General features: G+C 45.9%; 1 non-coding gene across 1 annotated transcript; it reads right to left on the bottom strand.

Annotated features, from left to right (window-relative positions):
- Positions 1 to 16,511: 16,511 nt before the first annotated feature.
- On the bottom strand, positions 16,512 to 16,585 carry trnan-guu (transfer RNA asparagine (anticodon GUU)). Its single transcript has one exon. It is a non-coding gene; the product is annotated as a tRNA-Asn (tRNA).

Genomic DNA, 16,585 nt, shown 5'->3' with positions numbered 1-16,585 from the left:
TCCCTCCACAGTCTCTCGCTGCTCCTGCTGTACCTGCCCACGCTCCAATCACCGACCTGGACTTTGATGACATCACACTTCGCTGCCGTCGCCCTCCTGCACCAGCTCGCGCTGTACCTTGCCGTGGTACACCACCACGCTGCTCCCAGGCCGCCGCTCACCGCTCCTTTTATGACCCCGACCTGCCGCTGGTGTTCTCACGCAGGTCGGGGCCTCCACGCTGTTCCCAGCAAATCCAGTTACACGCCATGTCACCACACAATTCTCAGCTGTGATTGTAAGCTGACTATATTTAAAGCTATCGCAGAGAGTGCAAACAGTGTTCCCTGGTCGTCTAGTGGTTAGGATTCGGTGCTCTCACTGCCGTGACCTGGGTTTGATTCCCGGTCAGGGAAAGCTTTTTTACAGAACAAGTTGACAAAAATAATTCAAGTCTGTGAGATACTGAATAATTGTTTCAATCTTCATTAATCCACCCACATGTGTTGCACACTGAAGGAAATACAAATATGTTTGCTGAGCGATGGCCGAATTTTCATAACTTTTTATACAACCGTAGAATCAGCAGAAAAACAGGTTATTCGGCCCATAGTACCTAATATATAGCCCACAGTATAAGAGTAAGGAAGTCTTGCTACAATTGTGCAGGGCACTGGTGAGACCACACCTGGAGTACTGCACACAGTTTTGGTCTCCTTATCTGAGGAAGGATACACTTGCCTTGGAGGTGGTACAACAGAGGTTCACCAAATTGATTCCTGGGATGAGAGGACTGTCCTATGGTGAGAGATTGTGTAGAATATGCTGATACTCTCTGGAGTTTCGAAGAATGATCGGTGATCTTGTGGATATCTGAACGGAATATATGGAATTAAGGACAGTAAAGTAAACTGGATATATGAAAATGTATAAAGCCATGGAAGAATAGCTGGGAGAATGTCAGATTGCAAATAGTGCAACATCAGCACAGTTAACAGTCTTTCTCAAGGTTTCAAGTTACTAATCCTGCCAATAACATAAATTGTAACATGAAATGAATATATGGATAAATCTGCAGAATTGCAAGGTCTCAGCTGGTAGTCACACCATAAATTAAAACATTCAGAGGCAATGCTTGAGCTTTCGTAAAAACATCTCATATAGATTGACTAATGAGTGGCTGAGTTAGAATGTCAATCTAATTGTATATTGTTATCTATTTTCAAAACTGTATAACTGTTGTCGCTTTACGATGTAACTCCACTTATCCGTAGGGAGTGTGTACGCTCGATCGAGAAAGTATATCTTCTGTCTGATAAGTCTTGCCGGCCAGTAAAATAAAGACTGCTTTGTTCAAAGCACAAGAGGTATTCGACTCAGTAATTTTACTGAACCAGATTGAGAGAAAAGAATCTACATTTACATTTGGTGTCAGAAGTGGGATCTCAACGGACGACTGCCGAAAACTTGCGAATTAAGAGCCAGACTAGCCTTGGACGAGACGAGGGGAAAGTGGCCACTGGAGTGAGTATGATTTCAATACTGCTCCAGTTTCCCCCGGTTTCAAAAGTCTGAGGAAAGTTTAGCCACTCGCTGGTTCTCAGGTAGTGTCTGAACGAGATCCAGGACAATATGGTGAATACCTTTCAAACTTAGAATAGGGATAGAGATAGGGAAATTGCGCGATGACGCAAACCAAGCGGCGACTTGGAAAGATAGGTTATAGTTAGAGCTAGATAGGGATAGATGATCAATCATGGATCCAAAAATTAATAGGAAAGAAAAGAGACTCTTGTGAACGTCTGTTTAAATGAGAAATGCTTCTGTGATTTTTACTGTAAAAAAAAAAGCCGGGGAGTTGTGGTTTGTTTTATCTCAAACAGAATGAAAGTTTTCCTGTATGTGGGAAGTTTAAGAGTGTGAACCTTATTGAATTACATATATTCGGATGATAAGTTACGGAGCCAGGAAATGCACAAAGGATAGGTTTGTTGGTGGTTAAAAAAAAGGATTTAACATGCTCACTTACTTGTCGAAAGAACACATTCAGCGAAGGCACAGCAAAACAACTGAGATGGATTCAAAAGGATTCAAAAAAAATATTATATTAAATAACACGACCTTGAGGCTGGAACAATTGAGATAACGAAAAGCAGTCCACAGCCTACGTGCCAGACTTCTCTCTAGTTATGGAAAAGACAAAAAAAAGTAACGTACTAAATAGGTGCTGAAAACAAAATGTTCTGAGATTTTAAATTATGAGAAAAATTCCACTGCAGTCTAAAAGAAAAAAATCACTCCTGTCCAGTTGGCAGAAAAACTCCATTAAATTAGGGCTTTCATTGACTGATTGGATTTAAACTGCGCAGTGACGCAAAAGGATAGGGAAATTTGGAGACGAAAAGAAATTAAATTTAGAAAATTAGGCTCACAGGGAATTAAATAAGGCTTATGGGGAATTAAATAGAGGATAGGTGTTCAAATCAGGTGTGACGTCGACCTTGTATATCACTTGGCCCGTCTCGGCACTGATTGAATTTAAATCACGCAGCAACTCGAAAGGTAAGGCTAACGCAGACGCGCAGCGGTGCTAATGCGTGGTGACGCGAGAGGTGCGGCGGCGTGAGCGTCCGGGCGAGTAAAGGAGGGCTAACGCAGACGCGCAGCGGCGCTAACGCGTGGTGACGCGAGACGTGCGGCGGCGCAAGCGTGCACCCGAGTGAACGAGGGCCGACGCGAACGCGCAGCCACGCGAACCACGAAATAATATCAAGTCATTGCTGATTTTTGTAGGTCCGTTTATAGTAAGTTTGTTAAGTCTGTTTACTTCAAGTTGGAATCGCGCGGCGACGTGAGCTGTGGGGCGACGTGGCTTTGTGTTAGTTTAGTAAGTTTGTTAAGTCTGTTTCAAGTTTGAATTGCGCGGCGACGCGAGCCGCGGGGTGAGGCGGCTTTGTGTTAGTTTAGTAAGTTTGTTAAGTCTGTTCAAGTTTGAATCGCGCGGCAACGCGAGCCACGGGGCGACGCAGCTTTTTGTTAGTTTAGTAAGATTGTTAAGTCTGTTTCAATTTGAATCGCGCGGCGACGCAAGCCGCGGGGCAACGCGGCTTTGTGTTAGTTTAGTAAGTTTGTTAAGTCTGTTTCAAGTTTGAATCGCGCGGCGACACGAGCCGCGGGGCGACGCGGCTTTGTGTTAGTTTAGTAAGTTTGTTAAGTCTGTTTACTTCAAGTGTTTAGAATCGTGCGGCGACGCGAGCCGCGGGGCGACGCGGCTTTGTGTTAGTTTAGTAAGTTTGTTAAGTCTGTTTACTTCAAGTGTTTTGAATCGCGTGACGACGCAAGCCGCGGGGCGGTGTGGCTTTGTGTTAGTTTTAGTAATGTCTGAAAGTTTTAAGTTTGTTTAAATCGCACGACTACGTGAAGGCGTAACGACACGGTAATACAAGGGACAGCGTGAAAATGGGTAATCAGTTGGATAAAACAACGGATGCGGATAGTCCGCTACAAAAGTAAAAACATCTCATATAGATTGACTAATGAGTGGCTGAGTTAGAATATCAATCTAATTGTATTTTGTTATCTATTTTCAAAACTGTATAACTGTTGTCGCTTTACGATGTAACTTCACGTATCCGTAGGGAGTGTGTACGCTCGATCGAGAAAGTATATCTTCTGTCTGATAAGTCTTGCCGGCCAGTAAAATAAAGACTGCTTTGTTCAAAGCACAAGAGGTATTCGACTCAGTAATTTTACTGAACCAGATTGAGAGAAAAGAATCTACATTTACATTCTCATTGAAACGGATAATATTCTGAAGGGGATTGACAAGGTAGATGTTGAGCAGCCCGGCTAGCTCAGTTGGTAGAGCATGCAATTCATGATCTCAAAGTCGTGGGTTAGATTTGAGCGAATTATTTTCCTTAAACTTTATGTTGCATTCACGGGAAAACATCTTTAATGAACCCATGATCTTCTTTGCACAATAAAAGGAATGCGAACTGAGGGAGAGTTGATAATTTGATCATTTGTTCTGTGATCTGCATAAGAACACAAGAACCAGGAGCAGGAGTCTGCCATTTGGCCCTTCGAGCCTGCCTTCTTTTGCACCGAAACAAATTATAACCGTGTTTTTAAATTAGCAGTGCGAGATATTTAGAGGGCACCTTTCAATGCTTCACAAAACTATTCCTTTCGCTACAGCCACCTGGGATCGATTCCTGGTTTGGGAAGTAAATTTGATATCACCGTTTGTAATTGAAGTGGAGTAATTTTATTACATTAGATGGATGTCCCAAAGCACTTCAGAGTGGTGTCAAAACAAATGATTTTGTAATTAAACACAATGAATGTTAGGAGTGGGATTCAAACCCATGCCTCCGGAGAAGACTGTGACCTGAACACAGCACCTTAGACCGTTCGGCCATCCTAACTGTTGGATGTTCTTTTTACAAGTTATTACTCTGGATAGTTTCAGAATGGGCACTTGTTCAGTGTTGCTGGAAGTCCCAGTGACCAGGATATTCTCTTCCCTGGGGTTTTCCTCAGCCTGTGCTCGGTGTACAGGGAGCTTTGGCCCAGGCCTGAGGTAGTTTGCATCATGCATCAATGTACCCTGGAATGCTTTTGTTCAATTTTATTGCAGACATGTTTTTGTTTCAACAACAATGTTTCTGTCCGTGATCGAGCTGCGGACTTTTCACATGTGAGGCGAACGTGATCACCACTGCACTTCGCAAGCTGCTGCTTAGCTCAGTGCCCAGACAGAAGTGTTCAGCAACAAGCTGAAATGCTCAATCCCTCTCTCTGCAAAAAGTTCCTTTCACAAACATTTCTCTGACCAGAACTGCACCAAACAACAATGTTCTCCTTTCAAAGTCAAAAACTCCCGAATTTTCATGTCTGCAATTTTCTGGACAAGGACAAGGACTGAAAGCGTTTTGTGATCAGAAAATTGCCGGAATCCCCGGGGTTAATGACAGGGCATTTGATGGTTGATTTCCGTACACACCTTGGGATTCAGGAGAACTGAATTTGTGGTTTGAAGTTCCAGGTAAACCCACGGGGCGGAGCCAATAGTCATCTGGCAGCAATCAGCGACAGGAACATGCAACTTAAGCAGGCCCGGCTATCAACGGCATTCCCATCGCCGAATCCCCCACCATCAACATCCTGGGGGTCACCATTGACCAGAAACTTAACTGGACCAGCCACATAAATACTGTGGCAACAAGAGCAGGTCAGAGGCTGGGTATTCTGCGGCGAGTGTTTCACCTCGTGACTCCCCAAAGCCTTTCCACCATCTACAAGGCACAAGTCAGGAGTCTGATGGAATACTCTCCACTTGCCTGGATGAGTGCGGTTCCAACACTCGAGAAGCTCGACACCATCCAGGACAAAGCAGCCCACTTAATGGGCACCCCATCCACCACCTTCAACATTCACTCCCTCCACCACCGGCGCACCGTGGCTGCAGTGTGTACCATCTAAAAGATGCACTGCAGCAACTCACCAAAGCTTCTTCGGCAGCTACTCCCAAATCCGTGACCTCTGCCGCCGAGAAGGACAAGGGCAGCAGGCACATGGGAACACCATCACCTCCATTCTCGGGGGAGAGGGTGAACAGCCAGAGGTCATGGTCCATATCAGGACCAATGACATGGGTAGCAAGAGAGATGAGGTCCTGCAGGCAGAGTTTAGGGAGCTAGGAGAGAGATTAAAAAGCAGGACCTCAAAGGTAGTAATCTCTGGATTACTCCCGGTGCCACGAGCTAGTGAGTACAGAAATAGGAGGATAGAGCAGGTGAATACGTGGCTGGAGAGATGGTGCAGGCAGGAGGGCTTTAGTTTCCTGAGGCATCGGGACCACTTCTGGGCGAGGTGGGACCTGTACAAGCCGGACAGTTTGCACCGAAACAGAGCCGGGACCAATATCCTCACGGGGTGGTTTGCTCGTGCTGTTGGGGAGGGTTTAAACTAGCTTGGCAGTGGGATTGGAACCTGAGAATAGATTCAATAGGAAGGGAAATAATGCTGGAATTAGAAAGCAAAATTAAAGAAAGTGAGTTTGAAAGAGAGAGAAAACAAGCAGGTAAAAAGTGTAAATAAACAAATTGAAAGACACTGTTGTAGGAAGGCAAAGGCACCTGCTGAATATATAAATGTATGTATGTTTAAAATGTTAGCCAAATATAAAATGGCTGCCAGGGGGCTTAGCAAAGCATGATGGGTGCTCAGTAAGCCAAGTTAGCTAAAACTGCTGACTGAGCGCTGACCCTGCAGAGCCTGGTACCAGGAATGTGTTGAATCAACAACTTGAGGCAAGATAGTATACAGAACACTGCGATACCTCGTACGGAATGTCGTCAAGTCAGTGACCCCCAGATGGGGTGCCTAGCAACCACGGAGATAAGTAGCTAGGCACCGGCGGAACCCATGATTAACATCACACGGATATGAATCAGCCCCCAACTGTCATGAACTGATTATGCAGCCCCCTGATGTACCAGGGTTAATTCTATTGGCCCATTTAAACTATATGTAATCTAGAATCATTATGATTGGATTGTGTCCAGCCGGAGTGGGCTGAGTAACTGTAATGAACTCTTGTAAAACATATAAATATCGATGAATTTCTTTGTTCGGCGGAGTAGAGTGCCTGGAGTTGGACCAGAGGCTCTCTCCCCGCTGGCGTAATAAAGGCCGTTTTGGCATTGGAACCGACCCCGAGTGTCGAGTGATTCTTCCACAAAAACATTTGTGCTAACTGTGGTGTCACGAACAGGATTTCCCGGAGTCGCTGGACGTCCTTGGAAAAACCCGGGTGAGTATAAAAATGTTTTAATTATTAAGGGTGCGGAAGGTGGAGGCCGGTTGATCGACACGACGAGACGGTCTAATATCTCAAACGCCTAGCCTGAGCCTGAATTAAGAGGACTTTTGTCCCACGTGACGGCCAGGAACTAAGTAGGCGTAGGGAACGCACTTAGACCGTGGGATTGTGATACCGAGCGACATCTCCCAGACCCAGTAGTGTGATTTGTAAATATACCCCGGAGACCAGGCGGTGCACAGCGACCAAAGGAAACCAAACCTGTGAACAGGGTCGGACCGACAGACAAAATGGTGGTAGGTAGTCGTTAAGGAGGCATGGGGCACTGCGGGAATTGCTGAAACGCGTTTTAAGAATTGTATAAGTTTGTGTAATAGCAGAACTTGTGACCTGACAGTAGCCAGGAGACGGTCTGCTACAAGTTACACTAGGAAGAAAGTGGATCTCTGAGAGTCCATTCCTAACGGTTCTAGTCCTACCCAGGAATGGCCAATAAAGCAAGTAATCTCGAGTGGGGACTAGAAGGGTCCCTTACCCGCGTAAAAACAAAATAAACTAATTGAGAAGATGATTAAGTCAGGATGGAACCCCCAGGACCCGCCAGCAAATCAACGGGAATGGTGGGAGAAGGAAAGGAAAGATAAAGATGAGAAAGCCGTGGTCTTGATTCTTCAATCCCACATAAAATTAACAGAGGAAGTTAATCAGTATGTAAGAAATAAAAAAAACCTGATCGTGATTATCTGAAAAGAAGTATGGATCCAATAATCGAGCCAGCCAAACAATAAACTTTGTTGAATGAAAAGAGACATTTGTGAATGTGTAGGAATGAGATAAAGAATGGAGAAGGGAAGCTGTAATGCCTTTTTAAAAAGCCTGTGTCTCTGGAGGCTGCAGGCTGGGGAAGTACGCTCCCCTTTTTCCTTTGTGTAAAACCTTGATGCGAAAGCTTTTCGCTCAGGAAAGAGATTTTTAAATTGCAGATTGGCAGTACAATATTGAATTGGGATTTTGAGATATTTCAGGTGTTTCTCGTTGATAAACATTTTGGTTGTATAGGAAAATCTTGGGTTTGGAAGCCTTTTTAATAAAAGTACACATACTGCATCAGGAACTGAAGCTTAAAAAAGATGTAATTAATGAGATATAGTACCAAAAAATTGAAGTTACAGAGCAAAAGATTAGAGTTTTTGATCAGCTTCTAAAACGGAAGTTAGGCAAAAAAATCCAGTAATACCATATTTGACATTTTGAAATTCAATAATAAATACAAATTCTACAAAAGGGGAGCAGAAATTAGGATGGGAACAGTGAAGAGTTAATTTTGTTGTGAAGATTTCAAGTACCACTGGTTAAGAAAAGGTGCAACAAAATGCGATACGTTTAAAACAAAAAGTTAAATCTGATCTCTTTTAAAAAATAAAACGAAAAGGTTTGGAAAAAATGACGTAATGTACGAATAAATAAGTGCTGAAAAAAAAAGTGTTTGCGATGGAAAAAGACATAACTTACTAAATACTAGTTGATATTGGCTGTGAAAAATATATTGGTTTAATTGGGAAAAGGAAAAAAAAATTGGAGGAGGTAAAAGACACTCTCCATTGATAATGATTTTAAATTACGAGAAAGTTTCACTGCAGTTTGAAAAGATTTCCAGAATAGACGTTGTTAATCAAGAAAAGTCCCAAACAGTCTGAACAAGCAGAAGGGTTTTGAAAATAACGATGAGAAAAGATCTAAGCTATGCGAACTCAGCAGAGAGAGATATTAAACACAAGATTTGCCCAATGAACGGGACCGTTAAAAAATAAACTAAATGTTATCATGTATACAGCTTGTGTGAAAATTGAATTTCAGTCAACAAAATAGCTATTAAAAATGTGTGCTCTCATTTAAAAAAAAATCTTAGGCAAGTACTTGAATTAGATGTTCAGGAAAAAATTGGAGTTAATCTAAAATGCTGTCTTTCCTGATGACAAGATTTTTATTATGACCACTTTACTAATGATTTCTGCTGTTTTAACGGATTCCTAATTTCTAAGCAAGTTTAGAAGACACAAAGATTTGGATGATTACGCGAAGTCACGTAATGACATCAGGCCTTCTTACAAACCTGTAAAGGAGTTAATCCTTTCCATTGACAGCTGTTTTACACTGGACCTTACGAATTTGAATTTCTTACTAAAATAAAGAAGACTCACCTGAAAGACTGTGGAAATGGTGGGATAGTCAGAATAAAAATAAAACAGAACTAGCTGGTCAAGAGTTAAAAGCTAAGATAAATAAGCTGGAAGAGATTTAAAAAACAGGACCAGACGGATAGTGCAGTGTGCAGCCAAAGCACCATCACCTATGGCAATCGAACCAATGTATCCCACGGTGGGTAGGTGTAGTCCACAAACCCAACCTAACAGTAAAGCACACTGCGATGTTTGGAGGAATAGTGGTGGCATTGGTGTTGATTAGAGTTTGGATAATATTTAGATGGGTCATCGTGCAGGCTCGAGCACAGCAGGCTCAAATACAAAACCGACGGCAGCCCAGACAGGGACATGAAGTGATCGAGATGGTACGACTATAAAGAATATGGATAACCTAACCCTTACCTCCGATTCCACAGAGTGACCGCGACACAAGTAGACCAGAACCTAACACCTGGTGACGACCAGGCTATCTGTTTAAAATTTGCAGATAAAACCATCACCGAGATGGGACCGCAGTGGTGACTTCGACTCTGGGGACTCATGATACTGGGAACCTTGAGGCCCACACAAGCATTGGATAATACAGACGGACTACGAGAGGTACAGCACACGCAAGAAAGACACAACTGCATCAACTATGGGGTTTTGTTTACTTTTACTGATGGAATAGGCATTCCAGCAGCCAAGGACTGGAGCAAGGACAGAACTTATTTTAACGCGTGGCTACAAATGAATCCGGCTAAGAATAGAGTATGTGTGCGATGCTCCACGGGTACAAGAAGCAGTTGCATTAGACGAAGGGAGGCCGGGGGGGCCCGATGAATGTATCTTTGGAATAATTTGCGCGCCTCCTGCCCAGCCACAACCGTTAGTCACCCACAAAGAGGGGGTGGGGCTGTGTGGATACTATGAGGAGGTAGAGGCTGCCGCAATATCATTGTATATATGTTTCTCACCCCCTCCGACACCGCACCCCATAAGAACCACCACACTGCCCATGGAATTGCCATGTCCAACAATTACAAGGGGACTGGAAAATGGGATTGTGCTGTCCATCGAGAGTGAACTATTATATGATAATGTTAAGCATGAAATTGTGCCTGTCCTGATCAATATCTCAGGTATACAGATGCCGGAATATTGTACAGAGCAGGCAAGAAATATGTATAATGTATTAAGTAAAGTTGTAATGCAGCAGGCTGCCGATGCCATGGGTGCCAGTAGATTCCGAGGACAGGAGCCAGTTCATAGGACTAAGAGGGAAATAGTTAATGATGTTGCTACCGGTTTTAATGCCGGAACCTCCATAGTAAACTCACTGGACATACAAAGGCTAAATGAAAGGGTGGAGCAGCTTAAAGGGGTGATGAAGGGATTATTAGAACGGGCAGAGTGGAATCAGGAAGATCAAGCCGAACTCGGAAGAGAGGTGCTGAAATCCAATTGGATGGCCTCTCGGTCCTGGAAGCTCAGGCAAAAACAATCAATCACCTTATCAACAGAGAGAGAGAAGATACCACAAAACTTAGACAGGGACAACTCTGTCACGCTTATGGCCTATGGATGGTGGGACAGATACGACACAACCTCGATCATATCCAAAGGGGGGAGTTGCCAGACTGGATAGACAGCCCACATCTGGCTCAGTTGGCCAAACTGAAGGGGACACTGGGTAATTGCACTCTGAAGGGACTAACCAGAGTATGCCCAGTGATCCCAAACTGCCGAATGGGCAAAGCTGCCGGAGTGGGAATAGCCCTGATGATACCTATAGTCACACAAGATTCAGGACCGTTTCCCCTTTATCAACTGTAGAATATCGGGATCATACGGGAAAACACCTCCCTCCATTACTATCTGACCGCAGCCCCTGCTGTCCGCAGAGACAACACACTCGATGGGATCTCCCTGACGGGATGCAAGCAGACGGGTGACATTACGGTGTGCCCTCACCTGGTGGGACAGGGAGAACTAGTCGAATGTGGATTTAATCCAACCGATGGATGTGCATTGGAAATAGTACCTGCCCCCACACATTTTGCCAGAACAGATTACGGGGGCAAAGGAAAATACTGTGTCTCTACCACGGCACATTCATATCGGTACAATGGCTTACAATGCCAGATCTCGCAACCAAACTTTTGCTTCACAGCCCTACGACCTCACAATAGGACAAGCCCACATTATCCAGGTTAGACGCCGAGGCCCAAAATCATTAACGCCATCGATCAGCTCCACGATCACCTGCAGGATTATGACGAGCCAGAGCAGGCCCCTATCCCACATTTAGTTGCAGTATTAAGGGGACTAAGACTCAGAGTAGGCCAGTGTGTCAGACTCTACCACCAACTACAGACAAAGATTGAAATACTGGAGAAGGATACTGACCAAGAGTTACAAAACCAGAGTTGGTGGAGGAGGGTCTGGGACTGGGGCATGAACGTAAACATCCACCCCTGGATTGGAATAATATCACACATACTGGTAGGGATACAGCTGGTCTTAGCACTAACATGGAGAGTCATGGCCTGTCGATCCTGCAGGCATTATGCACGACAAAGGAGTATCAGAACAAGGGCTCAAGTAAATAAAGTGACTTGTCCAGCAGAGGGACAGGGGAATCTGAACTATATCAATTTGATCGAAGCAACTGGGACTTCTGACACCACATGACTGGCCAGCACGTTGAGGCAGGAAGTACCGGGTGGTACATAAAAATATAAGTCGAGAAACAAATTATGTTGTCGGTTAAAGGAGACTAGGATTAGTCCATTACCGAAAGGGGGGATTGTTGTTGGGCAAAGGCAAAGGCACCTGCTGAATATATGTATGCATATATGTATGTGTAAAATGGTAGCCAGATATAAAATGGCTGCCAGGGATTCTGCAAAGCACTAGGGGAATTCAGCTAACAGTTAGCTTGAATACATTTTTGGGTAGCTGATGACACTGCAGTTCCATGTACAGGAACACTGGAAAGAGCGAGCTCAGCAGAACGTCCTTAATCAACAAACCACAGACAAGATGTCCTAGCAGAATACTGAACAAAAAATTCCTGTGACTGTGTAAGGATAAGGAGGTTAGGTGCAGACAGAACCCAAGGACAGTAGAGATAAGGGGATCTGGAGAATATCACGAGGCCATGAATAAGCCCCAGCTAAAACATGAGGTGATCACACAGTCCCCTGGTGCCTGGGGGCCAATTCCATTGGCCCAGTGGAATCGATTTGTAATTTATAGTCCTTATGATTGGATTGTGTCCAGCCGACATGGGCTTAGTAATTGTAATGAACTGTTGTAAAACATATAAATATCGATGAATTTCTTTGTTCGGTGGAGTGGAGTGCCTGAGTTGGACCAGAGGCTCTCTCCCCGCCGGTGTAATATAGGCCATTTTGGCATTGGAACCGACCCGAGTGTCGAGTGATTCTTCCAGGAAAAAATTTGTGCTAACATAACCCGTGCTGTACCAGCCCTGGGAGAGACTGATGGGACAGTGTAGAGGGAGCTTTACTCTGTATCTAACCCCGTGCTGTACCTGCCCTGGGAGAGATTGATGGGACAGTGTAGAGGGAGCTTCACTCTGTATCTAACCCCGTGCTGTACCAGCCCTGGGAGAGATTGATGGGACAGTGTAGAGGGAGCTTTACTCTGTATCTAACCCCGTGCTGTACCTGTCCTGGGAGAGATTGATGGGACAGTGTAGAGGGAGATTTACTCTGTATCTAACCCCGTGCTGGATCTATCCTGGGAGAGATTGATGGTACAGTGTAGATGTAGATTTATTCTGCATCTAACCCATGCTGTACTTGCCCTGTAAGGGTTTGATGGGACAGGTTAGAGGAAGCTTTACTGTATATCTTAGATGGGCTGTATCTGCTCTGTGAGTCTTTGATGGGACAATATAGGGGGAGCTTTAATCTGTATATAACACATACTGTACCTGCCCTGGGAGGGTTTGATGTGACAGTGTCGAGGAAGCTTTAGTCTGTACCTGCCCTCTGAGTCTTTGATGAGACAATGTAGAGGGGGCTTTAATCTGTATCTAATCCATACTGTACCTGCCCTGATGGGTTTGATGGGACAGTATAGTGAGAGCTTTGCTCTGTATCTATCCTGTGCTGTGCCTGCCCTGGGAGGGTTTGATGGGACAGTGTAGAGGGAGATTTACACACGTGCTGCACTGTAATGTATATATGCCCGGGTTTACCTGCCACCAGGGGGACCGACCGTCGAAGGTCATTGGGCCACAGGCACACACATGCAACTCTTGTATATAAAGAAAGCCTCCATGTTTAATCCTTTGTTCGAGAACTGGAAAAGTACGGTCAGGATGCACCTGATTGAGTTCACGGTAGTAAGCCTACTGAGTTATTGCATATGCACCATGCACCTGCCCCTGGAAGAGTTTGATGGGGCTGTGTCGCGGGAGATTTATGTTGTAACTAATTTGTGCTGTACATGCCCTGAGAGTTTGATGGGACAATGTAGAGGGAGCTTTCCTCTGTATCTAACCCCGTGGTGCATCTGCCCTTGGAGCGTTTGATGGGACAGTTTAGAAGAATCTTTACTCTGTATTTAACGCATGCTGTACCTGCCCTTGGAGAGTTTCATGGGACAGTATTGAGGGAGCTTTACTCTGTATTTAACCCATTCTGTACCAGCCCTGGGAGTGTCGATGGGTCAGTGCAGAGGGAGCATTACTCTGTATCTAACCCGTTCTGTACCAGCCCTGGGAGTGTTGATGGGTCAGTGCAGAGGGAGCATTACTCTGTATCTAACACGTACTGTACCTGCCCTGGGTGAGCTTGATGGGATAGTGTAGAGGGAGTTTTACTTTGTATCTAACACGGGCTGTATCTGTCCTGAGAGGGTTTGATGGGACAGTGTCGAGGGAGCATTACTCTGTGTCTAACACGTGCTGTAACTGTCCTGGGAGGCTTTGATGTGACTGTGTAGTGGTAGCTTTACTCTTTATTTCACATTATTGTCCTTTTCAATCCACTTGTTTCACACCGAAACAAATCGTAACCGTGATGTGAATTTAACGCCACGTGATTCTTTGAAATCATCTTTAAATGATTGGGTAAAACCACTCCTTATGCCACCGAAAAACAACTTTGATTCCAGGTCTTGGCGATAACTTTTGTAACACCATTTTTAAATTCAAAACCTTATAAAATTGATGACATGCAGCCAACGTGCAAAAGTAAGAATTCTTTTAATCACCGTTAATTAGCCGATAATCTTCTTCAGAATGAAATAATTAATAATATAATTACTGAGGAACAGTGTTATCTTCAATCATTCATTTTCACTTTACATGTGATGAAGTTTTATCCCTATCTCATTTACACGCTGTATGAGAATGGTTTAAAATTGTAAGTGTTTATGACTCAGTTTTAAAACCATTGATTGTGTGTGTGCCGATTCTTGATCGGAGGAGCACTTGAGACCGAAGTTCCAGTTCTATGAGCCCAAGTTTCCACACGATAAGAAACGGGTGCCCCTCCGAGCTGGGCGCCCGTTTCTCGCGCCTAAAACGGTGCCTAAAAAAAACCTTGCGATTCTGGAGCGTTCTGCAGCTCCTTGTCTGCCTGGCGCAGCGCCCAGGGGGGCGGAGCCTACACTCGCGCCGATTTTGTAAGTGGGAGTGGGCGGATACTATTTAAATTAGTTTTTTTCCTGCCGGCAACGCTACGCGTGCACTTTGCAGCGTTCGCGCATGCTCAGTGTGAAAAATACATTGGCACTCGGCCATTTTTGTAGTTCTTTGCAGCTGTTTAATTTTTGAACATTTTTTTAATAAAAGCACATTGCCATCAGCACATCAGCCTTCTCACTGTCTCCTTCCCCCCCCACCGCGGGAAGAACAGGCGCCTCTTACCCACCCATGCAGGAAAAACGGGCGCCTCCTCTCCCCTCCCCCACCCCCCGCGGGAAGAACGGGCGCCTCCTCTCCCCTCCCCCCCACCCCCCGCGGGAAGAACGGGCGCCTCTTACCCACCCCTGCAGGAAAAACGGGCGCCTCCTCTCCCCTCCCCCACCCCCCGCGGGAAAGAACGGGCACCTCCCCCCTCCCCCGCTGGAAGAACGGGCGCCTCCTACCCCCCCCGCGGGAAAGAACGGGCGCCTCCTCTCCCCTCCCCCACCCCCCGCGGGAAAGAACGGGCGCCTCCCCCCGCCCCCGCGGGAAAGAACGGGCGCCTCCTCTCCCCTCCCCCACCCCCCGCGGGAAAGAACGGGCACCTCCCCCCGCCCCCGCGGGAAAGAACGGGCGCCTCCTACCCGCCCCGCGGGAAGAACGGGCGCCTCCTACCCCCCCCGCGGGAAAGAACGGGCACCTCCCCCCGCCCCCGCGGGAAGAACGGGCGCCTCCTCTCCCCTCCCCCACCCCCCGGCGGGAAAGAACGGGCACCTCCCCCCTCCCCCGCGGGAAGAACGGGCGCCTCCTACCCCCCCCGCGGGAAAGAACGGGCGCCTCCTCTCCCCTCCCCCACCCCCCGCGGGAAAGAACGGGCGCCTCCTACCCCCTCCGCGGGAAGAACGGGCGCCTCCTACCCCCCCCGCGGGAAAGAACGGGCGCCTCCTCTCCCCTCCCCCACCCCCCGCGGGAAAGAACGGGCACCTCCCCCCTCCCCCGCGGAAAGAACGGGCGCCTCCTACCCCCCCCGCGGGAAAGAACGGGCGCCTCCTCTCCCCTCCCCCACCCCCCGCGGGAAGAACGGGCGCCTCAGGCTGACTGCAGCATTCTCCGTGCCTGAAGCACTTTCACACAGGTAGGAAGATGGTTTATTTAATCTTATCTTTGTTTATAAATGTTTATTCAGGTTGGATTTATTTGTATAATATTTGTAGAAGTATAAATAAGGATTTATTGTACAATTTAATGACTTCCCTTCCCACCCCCCCTCGTTCTGGACGCCTAATTTGTAACCTACGCCTGATTTTTTAATGTGTAGAACAGGTTTTTTCAGTTCTACAAAAATCTTCACTTGCTACATTCTAACTTAGTTTGGAGTACGTTTTCACTGTGGAAACTTTCAAATCAGGCGTCAGTGGCCGGACACGCCCCCTTTTGAAGAAAAAATTCTGTTCCAAAGTAGAACTGTTCTACCTGACTGGAACAGCAGAAAAAAAAATGTGGAGAATTGCGATTTTTCAGATAGTCCGTTCTCCACCAGTTGCTCCTAAAAATCAGGCGCAAATCATGTGGAAACTTGGGCCCCAGAAATGTATCAATAGAATCAATTTCCACCAGTTTCTTTAAACCCAATCACATAATTTATTTCTAGTGGGCTGGATGGAGGAATATGATCCATGTAAAACATTGTTATCGTTTTACTTGAACTGAATGCTCAGAAAATATTGGAGTGGGAACTAACTGGATAATAGCACTGCTGGCAACATTTGCGGAATATATTCATGCAGCCAAAACGCACAATGACAACCTGGGACTGTGCGGCACTGAATACTCGGGGAAAAACAGTTAAAGGCTTCGTCCCTGGGTGGGCTCGAACCACCAACCTTTCGGTTAACAGCCGAACGCGCTAACCCATTGCGCCACAGAGAC

The sequence above is a fragment of the Pristiophorus japonicus genome, unplaced genomic scaffold (assembly GCF_044704955.1).
Source record: "Pristiophorus japonicus isolate sPriJap1 unplaced genomic scaffold, sPriJap1.hap1 HAP1_SCAFFOLD_296, whole genome shotgun sequence".
Classification (NCBI taxonomy): domain Eukaryota; kingdom Metazoa; phylum Chordata; class Chondrichthyes; family Pristiophoridae; genus Pristiophorus; species Pristiophorus japonicus.
Note: the sequence above shows the minus strand (reverse complement) of the source record. Positions and strands in the feature narration are given on the sequence as shown.